The 14,593-nt window shown below is 49.6% G+C and overlaps 1 protein-coding gene and 1 long non-coding RNA gene across 2 annotated transcripts in view; both read right to left on the bottom strand.

Annotated features, from left to right (window-relative positions):
* NT5C2 (5'-nucleotidase, cytosolic II) overlaps nt 1-8,983 on the bottom strand; it is a 63,807-nt gene extending 54,824 nt beyond the window's left edge. Inside the window, exon 1 of the mRNA XM_052799066.1 lies at nt 8,876-8,983. The gene's annotated coding sequence lies outside the window, so the exon portion shown is untranslated. The remainder of the gene's footprint in view (nt 1-8,875) is intronic.
* Nucleotides 8,984-12,226: 3,243 nt separating this feature from the next.
* On the bottom strand, nt 12,227-14,549 carry LOC128146980 (uncharacterized). The gene is made up of 2 exons (XR_008236904.1): nt 14,262-14,549; nt 12,227-13,390 (listed from the first exon to the last, which is right to left on the bottom strand). It is a non-coding gene; the product is annotated as an uncharacterized LOC128146980 (long non-coding RNA).
* Between the last annotated feature and the right edge of the window lie 44 nt (nt 14,550-14,593).

Consider the following 14,593-nt stretch of genomic DNA (forward strand, 5'->3'; position numbering starts at 1 on the left):
AGTCTGCCTGATTACAAAAGAAATTACAAATCTGTCCTTAGGGCACAATAGTGTCCCCATGTAGATGTTATCAGCCCCCAAATCTCATTTAATCTTGACAGATGTGTAGTACCGAGGAAACTCTATAAGTAAATTAATTTTATGAATACCTTCTCTGCAGTACTCCCATGCTCTTCCAAAAGACTGCTAATTCATACAGTATTTCTTAGGCAACCCATGTAACTTAATTCATCAGTAAAATAACTGAACATCTAGGATGACTTTGAACTTCTGCTAAGTCTCTGGCTTCTCTTTGATAACCTAACTGTCTCAGCTTTATCAAGTGATACCAAAGGCCTAGATTATACCATTTTCCAACTGTACCAACTTCTTTTCTTCGGAAACTTCTTACTACCTCGTCCAAGCAAAACACAAACCACTAAGTTTATTTGGGGAAAACAAAGTCATCTTTCCATGGTCCCTTCAGTTCACTGTTTTTTAATACGTTAAATCAATCCTGCTGACATAGGAGACTGTTCCCCAGCAGGAGCTGAGGAGGACACACGTAGTGCTCTCTCTGTACTTGTCTCAGCATATATGGTACTCAGAAGGAACATGGATGAAGTGACAGACCTACTTCATCAGCTGTAACCTGGAAGAAACCTGTCAGCCTGAAGGGTGAGAGAACATTAACAAACAACTATGAAGGCATCGTCAGCAGGTCCCTGTTATCCCAAAACCAGAGCCGAGAGTTCCCGACACTGAACCTTCCCTCTGGCTGGGACTTCTCTCTTCAGGGAACCTCAAGTATCTTGGCGGTGTAGACTTGAAGACTCATTCAACAGCGCGGTCTTGTGCTCCTGCTGCAGATGAGCGAACAGCTTGAATCCCCTAGGTTCTGAGACACCTTTAAAAACGTTTGTCCCAAGCAGAGTAGTACGACAGCCCTGATTCAGAGAAGGACTTCTTTTTCAGCATGTTACCTGACCTACAGTAGCCGCTAAAAAAATAGCTGACCACGCACCCAGCCAGCACAAAGCCTCCTGTGCAGCCACAGAAATGCCTCCTTCTAATTGCTTTCAAAACAGTAACTGAAAAAAATCCCAGCCTGGCTCTGAGCGTCACAACATGGGAAGACAGTTCTCTACATGTCCTAACCTTTCCATTATTTGTTCTTGACCCCACTAGCACACATCGATTTATGAGGACTGAAAGTGCTTTTTATTACTGTCTTTGTTAATGTCTACTCACTACATGTCTGTGAGGAAAAATGAGTGGTAGATGAGTAAAACATTGTTAGTTTTTCATCATCTGTTCCCTCCTGATTGCTCAAGTTTAGCAAGCAGAGTTTTTTGGCCTTGGCTCATAAAACTGCCAGTGCAATATTGCAAGAGAAGTTAAAATACATGTAAAACAAGAGGTTAAGAATTTACCTAACCTATTATCACGTGAAAAAAAAATAGGAGAGGTTAGATTACAAATGTGTTTTTAACGAACTCTTAGAAAGACTACAGCGTTATTTCTCTGGATCAGAAGTGAAAAAGTCCCCAAATTATTGATGGATATTTCATCCCAGATCACAGCAAGTAAAGCTCTTTCCAATTTGTATAAAATTTGCTCATAAAATATCACACACATCTCTGCTGATGATTCCAGCAATGACATTTTTTAACATACTCACTCTCTATAAAATCATCCCATTTCAACACCACTATAAGGAGGGCACTAATAAACAGAACATGTGCAAGACACATTCTGCTCATGATGTCTGCAGTCACCAAGTGGTTAAGGGTATGGGCAAGCTAATGCCTTCTAGAGGCTCAATTCGTATTATTAACTAAAAAGGACTTAGCAGAAGATCATCTGGTATGCTAGTCACTGCTTAGCAGCGACACTTTTGAGTAGAGCAAGCGTTTTGAAGAACAGAGAAAAGGGGGTTTGTGTCTACTTACTTGAACCCCTTACAGCTTTATGTAGCAAATGCTCGTTTTTATCATGCTTCCCTAGCAGAGCTCTATCCAGCCCTGTCAGCTGCAGCCCTGCTTTTGATTACAGGTGGAAAAGGTCTGCTGAACACTTCTCCCTTCAGAGAGACCCTGTTCATGTGTTTGTATTTCCCTTTAGGCAATGTTTTATTTTCCTTTTTTTAACAAAGGAAAGCAATGTGGAAATGCAGCATGCCAAAACACCGAAAGACTCAAAACAGGCGCTGCCTTGCTGACCTGCCCTTAAACATCACTGGTGCACCAACTGATGCTTGCGACATGAAGTGGAAAATGAAATCCGACTCCTGCCTCAGTTTCCAGACAGCAGAACTAACAGATGATTTACCAGTCTGGCTTGCTTCTATGTTAAATTCCTCTTTCCAGCTTCACTCAGCCACTTGTATTCAATGATGGGAAAGCTACAGGAACTGAACAGGAAGAGCAGTTTCCGGTGTCAGCCTCAAGCTAACTGGTGCTCAGAGCACCTGCAATTTTTGTTCAACTGATCAGTTTTTTCTGTAGGGAATGAACTCATCCCAAACTAAAGGCACACAGAGAATAACATTATAAAAGTAGAACTGAACAAGCAATGAAAAACAAGTATGCAGCTGTTATGGGTATCTGTTCTTAAAAGGTCTCAGTGAATACTGCATAGGATGGCAGAAACTACATGATTTAACCAGGACACTCGGGACCCAATCTTGCAGCCCTTTCCTGTGACTTCAAAGGCCACATATGTCTTTGCATAGTCTTGAAATGGAATTGCTTTGTAATATACAAAAAGGTGACTTGAAAAGATCAGAAAGAAACATTTGAAATACCTCTGCCAACTTGTTTAGCTCTTCCTTTGGGGGAAAAAAAAGGTATCCCGGAGAAAGCAAAGGAACTCAACAATTAAAGATTATTTATTTTTAATTGCAACTGGTTCTATTTATTCACTTCCAAAATTACCTAAGCAACCTGCTGTTTACTAGCACTTACTTTTAGATGTTATTATTGGTAATTGCTGCGTTATGATTACAAAGCACTGGCATAAATCTCACTCAGCACCTCTTTGGGTTTCTGAGGGCAGAACATTCACATGCTCTTCTCTGACCCCATGTTCCTAATTATTCACCATGCATGCCTACGTGCAACTCATCACCAGCTGAACCAACCCAAACACCAGCTAAATTCAGCTGGTCTAGAGATTTTAGTATGCTTTATACTAAACCATCGGTCTTCTCTCTTTTGAATTTACCTTCCTTCCTTGGTTATTTTAGAAGCCAATTAGAAAGTTTCTCTTGTTATATGCCATGGCCAGATGCACTACATCTGATGCAAATGCCAAGAGGAGCACCGTCCAAGTAGTAAAGTATGAGTTGATTCCCACCCACAGCTACCATTCTCCGAAGGAGATAAGGAATACTGATTTCAGCAGCAAACACTGCCTGAACAGCTGAACGCTTCCTCCTGAGCCTAGCGCACACAGCTGGGATGCAGCTGTTGCTACCGCAGCAGTGCAGGCAGCAGCTACTGCCAGGGGAAAGACAGCAGCTCGCACAAGGGGCAACCCACCCAGAAGGTCCCAGAATCCAGACCTGGCCACCACCAACTGCCAAAGCTGGACCACCCCTGTTGGAAAGTATTTAGGGGAAGTGTACCTTCCTGGAGGGTTCAGCAAGAATTTGCTTCCTGAAAATCTAGCAAGAAAGTATCTTAAGTGTTTTATGTATTATGCCAATATTAACAGGGAGAACTACAAGGCCTGGGTCAAAGCCAGCTAATCCAAAGGCCTGTTCTTAAGTAAACAGTGGAAAACCACTCTACTTCAGAGCCTCGCACAGAAACCCGTACAGGAAATCTCTGTTTTACCCTTTCCTCTGAACCAATTGTGCCAAGCAAGGTTAAATGATCATCTTGTAGTAAGCATATATGCAAAATAGTAAGTCTTTGTTCGAAAATATCTGGAAGGCAGCTGGGAGCTGTGAAAACTCTGTAACTAAATTAAGCTAAGTTTGGAACGCATAATGACTTCAAGGAACCTTTGTTTCTAAATAAATCACTTGTGGTGAAAAGAGCCGGAATGGTAGTTTTGGAGACCGAAACTGCCTTCTTATTTACAGGATGGATACAATACAAGCAGTACTAGACTACACTGTTCCCACACATCTGTTTCTACTAACTTATTTCACTTTGGAGCCACCTTCAAATCTCAGAAGAATCACATCTCCTTTGGCCACCCTTTCTTCTTTCATCCACCTACAGAAGCTGTGCCCACACGGCCTTTAATTTCAAAAGAGAAACCAGCAGGTTGCTCACGTCCCAGCATCATTTCTATAGGTATCTCATTGCTGTGACTCCTGCTCTCCACATTGAATGGGCTCACACCTTTTCAGAATTTAAAGCAGTTTTAGCTGGTATGACGCACAGGGTAAGAACCCACTTGTTTTCTTGCTTATGTGTTAAGAGAAGGTAGCATGCAGATAATCACAGTGGGGTTTCCAACCGCCCCAGTTCAGTCAGAACTTTCTCTCTAATGAAACTACCAAAAAAGGGCTGGCTGTGCTGGTAAATCCCGCAGCAGGTATTAATGCCCAGAGGATGATAAGCTAAAGTTACCAGCAAGCAACAAGTTTAGCCTGTACCATTCTGTACCAGACCTGAAAAAGTGATAGGACTGAGAGGGCTGGCACACAGCCATTCACTACTCCTATGTTTGGGGACCCAACTGTCCGGGAAGTAAGAGCAAATCTGCTTTTGACCTTATAGTAAGGTGCATATACTGTTACACATTCAGGTAGTAGTAAGATTCGACATAGACTGCTGTGGGGTGTTTTGGGCTGAATTACTCAGGGTCCCTTCTTGATCTCATGCTGTCATATAAAAAATGTATTTCTCCCAATATGGCTTCATACAGGCAGGTGCCCCAAGCACCTTTTTAGCCCTGCTAACACGTGCATGGGACTTAATGACTATGCTTATGTAGGTGGGTTTAGATTATCAATTGCTTACAGTGGCTACCTTAAATACCTACGCAATTTTTTCCAGATATTGCTTAAGGTCTATTTACCGTACATTAAGTTCTATTTATTGTACATGCTGGATTCTCTCTGTGGTTGTGTTAAAAAAGCAGACCCATGTATACATGCTCTCTATGTAGAGTACACAGTCCAAGGTTTTAGGAACCATTCCAGTTAAGGAGACATAATGATTAAAAAGCAAAATACAGCTCATTGCTATGAGCATCATAACCATGACACATAATAATAATTTCTTTAGTAGCATAAACCAGACATTTTACAACAGGAAATATTTAAATGAATGTGCACTTTGAAGATACTCAAAGAATAAAATATGCTTCAGCACAGAATAGCCAACTTTTGAAGACTCAGATCACGGCCATTTCAAATATAATTTCAAATTTTATTTGTGCCGCTGACACTATAAATAAAATTTTAAAAGTAGATACAGTACAGACAATAAATGAAGAATTCCCACGCGCTGACTTGGTAACATATCTCATCCCAAACACATCCCAAAGAGCGAGACAAGGCTTCCATTCCCGGGCACATTCTGTTCAGTTTTCTGTCCTATTATTCTCACTGCTAAAAAAGCCACAGCTGTTTTATATCAGGACACCCAGCATTCGTGAGCCACCCCGAGGCAAGGACACGGCGCAGAGCAGGCACTGCGAACTCATCCCAAGGTACATCACTCAGGCTGTCCTCTGCTGACTTATAGCACTATCCTCAGCTTCCCTTGGGGTAGAGCACAAGTGCCTTGCTCTCTTCGTGGGTTTACGCTGGATGGCATATGAGCACTCCTTATCCTGAGGTGATTAGTTACTGAGGTGTTCTTTTAAAGGAGTGAAGACAAGGCACAGCCCTGCCAAACAGCAAGCCAGTTCCTATGACAACTTTCCACTGCAGCCTGGCTGGAGACCATTAATCCACCTTCCCCAGGCCAAGCAGCTTCGACATGGTAACGTTACTTTGGGTCATCACAGACCTCTGTAGGATTTTCACTAGTGGCTGAGCAACAGCAGGTTGCATGATACTGAAGCACCCAGATCCCACAGCACTCCCTAATTTCAAATTCCTACAAAAGAATGGGTTCGCTCAGTGCGACTGCATGACCTCGCTTCTGTCTCTTGCCCAAGATTTTCAGGGCAGAGCTGCAGCCAACCCTTATTCCTGCACCTCCTTGTGAGTCAATATCTACAATTTCTGTGGGATTCAAAGGTTGCAGACCAGCTCAGTTTGTCCTGGAGCACCGCAAACCTACTCTGCAGCCAGCCTGGGGCCAACCTCAGGTAACAGCTCATGCTACAAGCTAAGCATCCATCTATCAGTTTCTAACTGAAGCATTATTTTCTTAAGCTGAACTGCAAATAACAGGTATGATGTGAGCAAATAAACCTACATGCTTTTTCAATAAGTATCAGTTAAACACTGTATTTTAATAGCTTGCTTCCCTTTTACTTTAGATGCAAAAATAATATACTTGGATATTTTTAAAGGAAATAAAACACTCCTTTCAATGTTTCCCCAAAGAGTATAATACTGCAGTGTTTACCAGTAAACACCACACTAAGGTTTCTGTTTTCTCAAAAACAAACATTCCCCTGGAAGTTAAAAAAGTCTAGGATAAATATTTCTAGTGATTTTAGGAAGGGTCTATTAAGTTTCAATTCGAGCTGTATTAGCAATCAAATATGACAAGGAGTAGCAAATCAAGAGGGTGTGTGTGTTACTATTATTATTGTTATTAAAAATTGCCTACAAACTGGAAACTTGCCTGGGAAAATTTTAGCTTGCATCTGATTTTTGCTAGCGTATATCCTAGAAACAACATATAACACTAATGCTACCGATGCAAATATACTAACAGGCTGTTAATTTCAAACCTCAGCTGAAAACATCTCTCCCATTCTTACAATTTTTCTCCCCATTTATCTCTGCGATTGTACTTAATTCAATGGAGCATTTTAAATGTAATTCGGTGGTGCATTTTGCCATACAATTTGTTTGAATAACGCTATACAGAGTAAAGGTTGTATTGTACTATATAATGAAACTACGTCTATGCTTGAACAAACTCCAACTGCTGTTAATCAAACCAGCAAGTTCCTGAATGATCTTTTGGACTCCGGACTAATGGCAATAGATTATTTTAAATAGCAGTTCTACTCTAAAATATGTTTAGGCTGACATGGGCTGACAAGGACTGTGACAGACTTCCACAGCTAAGCTGATTGGTTCACAAGTAAAACACCAGGGTTTCTCCTCACTGCTAGAACTACAAATTCAGCACATGATCAAAATGTAGTTTTGAGTTTTGTTTCTGGTTTTCAATAAAACCACATAGCACCTGAAAGGACCTGAAAATGTCCATATTTTTGATTTACGCACTAGTGACAAACAGGTATATGGATCAATACAATATATTTCAGATAGTGACAAAACGTTATTCTAAACTGACGCAGAGGATCATTTGGATGGGTAAGAGGGGGACGCTTTTAAGTGACTACTTAAAAAGCATTTTGCAACCTTTGAGGTTCAAATGGTAAATCTTCCAGAGCTAAAAAAAAAATCTCTTAAAACATGAGTGATTATGCCTTGGGAGGAATGTTCTCAAGACCACGTCAGAGAGGATCCTTGGTATCCAGCTTGGCAGCCTTTAGAAACACTAACAAGGGAATAAACTTGAGGCTTTCATAATCTCAGTGGTTCCAGGAATTTTTAAAACTGCCTGTGCTACAAGAAACAGTACTGCCCTATTAAGTCATCTAGTCTATCAGAAACCAGTGTAGGTTTGTTTCCGCCATACATTTTGCAACATTATTTTTGGCACGAAAGGAGGGATTAAAAAAAAAAAAAAAGCATAAGCAAAATGCAAGCAAAGCAGTTTTGCGTTGTCTTTATTTATTTATTTATTTGGTGCCTCGCTCCCGGCTTTAGGTTATCAGCTCAAGCCTGATGCGGCCGGATTGCCAAGAGCCACTCAAACGCAACAGAGCAGTGACAATGAACCCTCCTCGCCCTGATCCAAGGCTGTCCGGGAAGTGTTCTGCCCAGCGCCGGGATCAGGCTTTCTTTCCTCAGCGAAGAGGATCGCCTCTAACCACCTCCCCAGCCGGGCTGGCGGCTACCCCGGGGGGGAAGCTGCGGGCTGGGAGGTGCCGCCGGGACCCCTCCGGTCCACGTGGGACGGAAGGCGGAAAAGAACACACCGGGTGGGTGCTGGCCCCAAACCTCAGAAACGCCTTCCCGAGGGCTCCTTCTCCTCACGCCGCGCCTCGGACGGCGAAGAGGCGGGAGAGCGCTCCCCGCGCCGGGGCGGCAGGCAAACAGCCACCCTGCCCCGGGGAGAGGGGGGCAGCTCCGGGGCGCACCCCGCCGGCCACCGGGCCGGGGCAGCCTGCGGCTAGGAAGGAGCAGCTCGGGGCCCGGTGGGGACGGGAAGGGCTCGGGGGTTCACCCCGTCCCGGGGACGGGAGAGGGGGCCCGTACGGCATGGGCTGAGGGAACCCGGCGGCCGCCCTGCTTGGGACGGGATGGGGAGGCAACAGGGGTTCCCGGGGCACAGCGGCCGGGCAGAGGAAGGGGGCCAGCCGGGCCCCGGGGAAGCGGCGGAGCCGGCGGGCGCTGCCTCCGAGGGGATCCCCTCACCGGCAGAAGGGGAAATGCCGCCGGCGGGCACCCGCGCTCCACTCACTGCCCCTCCCCTCCTCTCCTCAGCCCCGGCCGCGACGGCGGACAGACGCCCCCCACCCCCCTCCGCGGGGTGCGCGCCTGACGGGAGCGGGGAGGGGGCGCTCCCCGCCGCCGCCCCCCCCACCACACACACCACCACCCCCCAACGGTCCCCGGCGCGCGCACGCGCACCCGCACGCGCGCACTGCCCCCGCGCGCCCGGGCCGCTCTCACCTCCTGCCGCGCTCGGAAGAACTACCCCGCACAACTGCCGCAGCGCCCAGGCGGCTGCATTGCGCAGGCGCGCCCCGCGCCCCGCCCCTCCCGGCGGCAGGGACCGGGGAGAGTGTGCGAGCCCGGCGCTCAGCCGTAGAGGAGCGGCGGCAGGGAGCGGCGGCAATGTGCCAACCCGAGGAACAGCCGCACGGCCTCCCCCCAACAGCCCCTTCCCCCCCCAGGGCCTGGCATCGCTCCGGCCAAAATCTCTGCGGCTGCACCCCCGGCCCTGCACCCCCCCGGCCTGCCTGAGCCCCCACAGTTCTCTCAGTCGGCCTCTGTGTCGCGTGCCACGAAGGCTGAAGGAGCCACAGCTTTCGTTAAAATAACGCGATTAATTATTGATTTGGGGGGGGGTAGTGTGTCTGCAGCGCAGGCTGGGGCGAGGGGGGCCGGGGTGTGCCCCATCCGCTGTGGGAAGGGTGGCGAGGAGGTCCCGGTGAGCGGCTGCGGGTGGCACGGGGGCTTGGGGGACGCTGGCCACAGCGGCTGGAGGAGGGGGGGTCCTGCCTGCCCGCCCCAAGCAAGGGTCCACCGCCACCAGTGAGCACGGGCCTGTGTCCGTCACACCTGCGGGCATGGTGGTCCGGGCTGGAAAGGCTCAGGGAATGGTTGTGCAGAGCAAAAACTACCCCCGGTCCAATCCCAGTTGTACCACCCTGGGGCGGCACCGCCACAAAATGTGCTAGACAAAAAAAACTTCCCCGGCAAAACAAGCCTGTCTTTTTCTGCCTGTTTTTCCTGACCCTGGTGGCCTGGAAAAGGCCACAGCCCCAGCGGGATCCTGGGCACCTCGGGGTGGTCCCCGACAGCGACAAGGGTGACGGCAGCCGCCCACCTGCCCCAGCTCATGCTGGGCCCATGCGGTTCTGCCAAACCGCTGGCACCGGGGTCCGATCTCCCTTCCCATGCCTCGGGTGGCAGCCGGAGGCCTGGAATGCCTCCCCTCCTCCAGCAGCAGCTTTTCCAGCCCCGCCACCACAGTGCTTCCTTTGTCTGCCCAAGGATGCTCCCCTCGGCTTTCCCTATCACCCTGTCTGTGCGATAAGGCACTGCCACCACCCTCTGCGGCACAGGGACACGCTGCCGGGCAGGGTTTTGCTGACTCGGGCACGCTTGGCCCATCGTGGCTCTCTGGGCTCTGCCAGACTTGCTCCACCGCCTCGCCAAGGGGAAGCACCCAACGGCACCAGCCTTTAACATGTGCTGTTAGTTCTGGCTAAAGCAAAGCTGGTTTTCGGCACCGAGCCCACGGCGGGGCAGCGTTACCTGCCTGGGAAGCTCAGCCTGCACCTCCCAATGCCCTGGGACGTCTCGTGGCACCTGCGCCAGGCATCCAATGAGGGGTTTCACTTGGAGATGCGTCCTCCTGTATTTGGGAGCTCATTTCCACACATCCTCATGGCAGGGCCCATCCTGGAGTGCGTGTCTGTCTGTCTGCCTGTCTGTGTGTCTGCGCGTCTTTCCAACACACATCCCCAGGAGATGCACTGAGGCCAACAAGGTTGAGTAAAAGCATGAAGGGAAGTTAAACAGATGAAAATCCTTCAGCCTAGGAAAGAGACTGAGGTCTGCAAAATCCTGCACAGGGAGGTGGGTGGGAAGGAACTCTGTCCCAGCTCTTCCACTGTGTCCCACAAGCCAGGGGCATGGAATGAAATTAGCTGGCAGCGACTCTGAAGTGCAAACAAAGGTGACGTTTTTTCATACAGCACATTATCAAACTGTGGATTACAGAGCATGGTGGCATCCAGGACGTGAACTTGCACTGATTAGATAAGGGCCAGCAAACACAGGGATGTGGCTGCTGCCTGGGGAGCCCCAGAGCCGCAAACAGCCAGAACCAGAGAAGTTATACCAGGGAAGCATAAATCTGCCACTGTCAGAAACAAACTCCTGAGTTAGAATGACCCAGTATGGCCATTTTCCTATTTTTATTAGTGTTTTTGTGTGTGTGCAATTCAGCAAATACATCCTTCTTTCTTACATATGTGTTTATCACTTACATATGTTTTCGCCCTAATTTTGTTACCCTTACCTACAGAGCTCTCCCTCCCGCAGGGGGTCAGACCCGCCTGTGTCATGGGACATCTGGCAGCAGCCTCCTGGAATACACTTGGATCTGCCTTTTTCCCACCGCCAGGAAGCATTTCCCTCTCATGCGGCTGCTGCGGTGAAGCTGGGTGGTGAAACACCTACCCAGAGCATTAGTTTAATGGACTGTGCTGGAAACCAGCGGGAAGGTGTGCATCCCGTCGCTCTGTGTGCACAGCGCAGAGGACGGCTTTTTCTTCTGAATCACAAGCCCAGGCAGATTGCAGCTCAGGAGATAAATTGTTTAATGAGCCCCGTCAGCAGGCAGCTGCTGTGCGGAGAGGATTGTGGCGTTTTAAGGAGTCCTCATGCTGTTTCACATGCAAGACTTTTTTTTTAAGCAACTGGGAAGTATGGAGTAGCCTTGGGCAATTTAATCCCTAATACAACACACTGGGTTTCAGTAGTGTACAATTCTTAGTCATGGGACTGTTTCTCTTTGGTTTTCTGTCTGTTTTCTAGCCTTATAAAGTTCCCCCTGATGCCATGTGTGTGTCCCAACAGAGATTGATGTGTTATTCAAGTGTCAAGGTTTCCTGAGGCCGAACACAGCCCAGGCACTGCCCTGGTTTCAGTTTGTGCCCACTTCCAGCTTGCCATCTCATTTCAGGTCTGACACGCTGGTGTTCAGCTTGTCTCCAGCCTCCAGCCTTAGAATTGAATAGAATGGAATGGAATGGAATTTGGGGGATTTGGGTCTGGGTCTTTCAAGGACTTCCTTCCGGTCTGCTGGGACATGGCTCCTTCTCCAGGATGTGGCCACACTGCAGCTCTCCCTCGCACTGGGAGGCCTGTACAGCTCCCAGGTTTGTTGGCCAAGTCAGCCCCCGAGAGCTTGGTCAGAGGCTCAAGGGACTCACAAGGGAATTGCATTTGGGTGCCAACCACCTGGGATGGGTGTCCTGCTGCAGCTGCGTGGAACACAGGAGCACCCCCAGAACTGGCAGCTCATGCTGAGGTGGAATCCCAAGGTCTCGGCCACCTTTTACTCCTCTGTAAGAAGCAGCTTGTTCTGCAGGACAGCAGTGCTTACTATCATTTATTTATCATTTATTGACTCCAACTCCTTGAGCTCATTCAGCTACAAGGTCCCAGCAGTTACGCTCCTTCCCTCTGTGTAGAAAGACTCCAGAACACCTCAACCCATTGGGAGGCAAAGGGTCTTTACCATGAATGTCAGCAGTCCCTGCAGAGGAGACTCTGCTGGAGTCCTCCCTGCTGGAGGAGACCGTGACACTCCTAATTCCACTGTTAGACTACATAGGTATGGCAGTGCTAAAACAGCACAAGTGAGGAGGCCAGGATAAGCTGTGCTCCACTTTTCCAAGACAAAAGAGAACCACAGAAGCCTCTATCATCAGTAATAAGCAATAGAGCAAAGTCATCAAAACAATGCCATACACATAACTAAGCAGAGCTGGAAACTTCTCAGTTATCTGATCAGTTACTACCAGTAGCAGAAACCTGACTTAGGATATTGTAATGCAAAGCAAAAAACGTCAAGGAAGTGGTAAAATGCACTTGTGTGTGAGGACTATGTGAAAGACCTGAAAAAAAAAACAGACGGAGGAGAGGATTTCTGCATTAGCAGTGTGAGCCAGGCAGCCCGGGCCAGACGTCGCGCTGAGGGCCAGGACGGCCGGCAGCCCCCAGCCGGCGGTAAGGCTGTCTGCCCGGCCTGCTCTGCCACCAAAACCTAAGCTACTCGGACGATCCAAGTGTTGTAGCCTCACTGTCACTGACCTAAAATGGGCTTCAGAAAAACAGTCCTGCCAGGAAAACTACCTGTGAGCAGATTTGAGTCCTAGAAAATCAAGGCACAAGCCAGGTCTCTCACCCAAGTGTCTGCATAGCTCCTGTCTCTTTCCTTTTCTCCACTTGTCTTTCCTTTGTCTCCACTGACCGACACTCCCCATTCCTCCTATGCCCTATGGGACAGATATATGGGGCTAAGGCGGGGTGTCTACATGTGTGTGTTGATCCTATTGCCAATCCCTGGCTGCAGACCTAGAACCAGCCTGCTGCTGCAGCAGGGCAGCGCTCCACCTTGGGCTGGGCTCACCAACTGAAAGGGATGTTTTCCCTGTGGGGTTTCTGCCCCAGGCAATGCCCTTCTAAGCACGGCTCCAGGGACGTGGGCTCCTGTGCACTCCAGCCAGGGTTGCTTCCATGCTTACAGGGCCTCCTCCGTAGCCACTGTTATGATTAACTTCTGATTCCAAGGAGATGTAAATCCCAGCACCATCTCTCCCCATTTGGCTGGTCCCTTTGAAACAGCGACAGCTCTTTTGGAAGTCACCGCTCTCTCCAGTGCCAGCCCTGGCTTGCTTGTCCTTCCCGCTCATCTGCTGAACCTCCCTCATGCTGTCCCCTGGTCACCTGTGAGGAGAAACAGGGACAAGTGGAGTAGAGGAACTGGTCATCAGTGCAGAGCTCAGTGGAGCAGAGATGTACAGCGGGAGACAGGATCAGGTTGCACATTTCACTGCATTCCTCACACCTGGATCACAGTTATGTTAAGCTGTTTTTCCATCTCACAGCTACATTTTGTGCTGCTGCTCCCAGAGATCAGACTCTTCCCACTGGTCTCTTGGCAGGTCCTGCCCTGGGCTGCCGTGTTCCCAGGCAGGGTGCTTGGCCTGGAGGTGGGGTGTGTGCACACCCCTTCCCATCAGCTCTGCAGCCCTGGGTACTCCGAGCAAATCCCTGCTGGTGGGAAGACCCAGCCCGCTTGCGTGGACAGGAGAGAAACTGAAGCGGCTCTTTCAGTTCCTGGCAAACAACCCAAAGGCAAAATCCTCCCCTGACTGTCCCCTGCAGCATGGCTGGACCAGCAATGAGTCTCTGTCCTGGGCACCCCCTCCTCCAGGCACGTCCCCCCCTCTGCACCCTCCCGGCACTCCAACCGCCTGCTGCCCCATCCTGTGGAGACCCCACGCTGCCGTAGGCACCCCAGTTCCCACTGGAGGAGAGGGGCTGGGAGCAATCCCTGGGGACACCTTCACCCCAGGCACAGGCGCACAGAACAGGTTCCCCTGAGCACAGCACGGTGGGGACACCCCAGCAGGGGTGATACATACGTGTGTGTGCCTGTGTGTCTGCCTGCCTTTTTGGCCTGTTTCTGCCTGCCTCCTTCTGGGTTTCTGCCTCTCCTTGCCTGTGCATCTGCGCGTGCATCTGCGTGTCTCTCTGCACGTCTGCTTGTCCCTTTGTCTGTCTGGCTCTCAGCGTGTGCATGCGTGCGCCTTACTGTGAATGCGCTTGTTGCTTTTCGCGTGCCCGTGCGTCCGTCTGTCTCTTTGGTGTGTGCGTGTGACCTTGTCCATCTGCCCGCGTATGTCTGTGTCCTCCTTCTGCGTCCGTGTGCCTGTGTCCGTCCATCCCTACACACATACGTCCATCTGTCCCGCACCGTGCCCCGCCCGCCGTCACGGCCCTTCAGCACCGCGGCGCACGGACAGCTCCCGCCGCCTCTTACCGCGGCGGCCCCGGGGACGCTCCGCGCACCGCACCGCGCCCCGCACCGCAGCGCACCGCGCCCCGCACCGCAGCGCACCGCGCCCCGCACCGCGCCCCCTCCCC

This window comes from Harpia harpyja, chromosome 10 (assembly GCF_026419915.1).
Source record: "Harpia harpyja isolate bHarHar1 chromosome 10, bHarHar1 primary haplotype, whole genome shotgun sequence".
In the NCBI taxonomy this organism is placed as follows: domain Eukaryota; kingdom Metazoa; phylum Chordata; class Aves; order Accipitriformes; family Accipitridae; genus Harpia; species Harpia harpyja.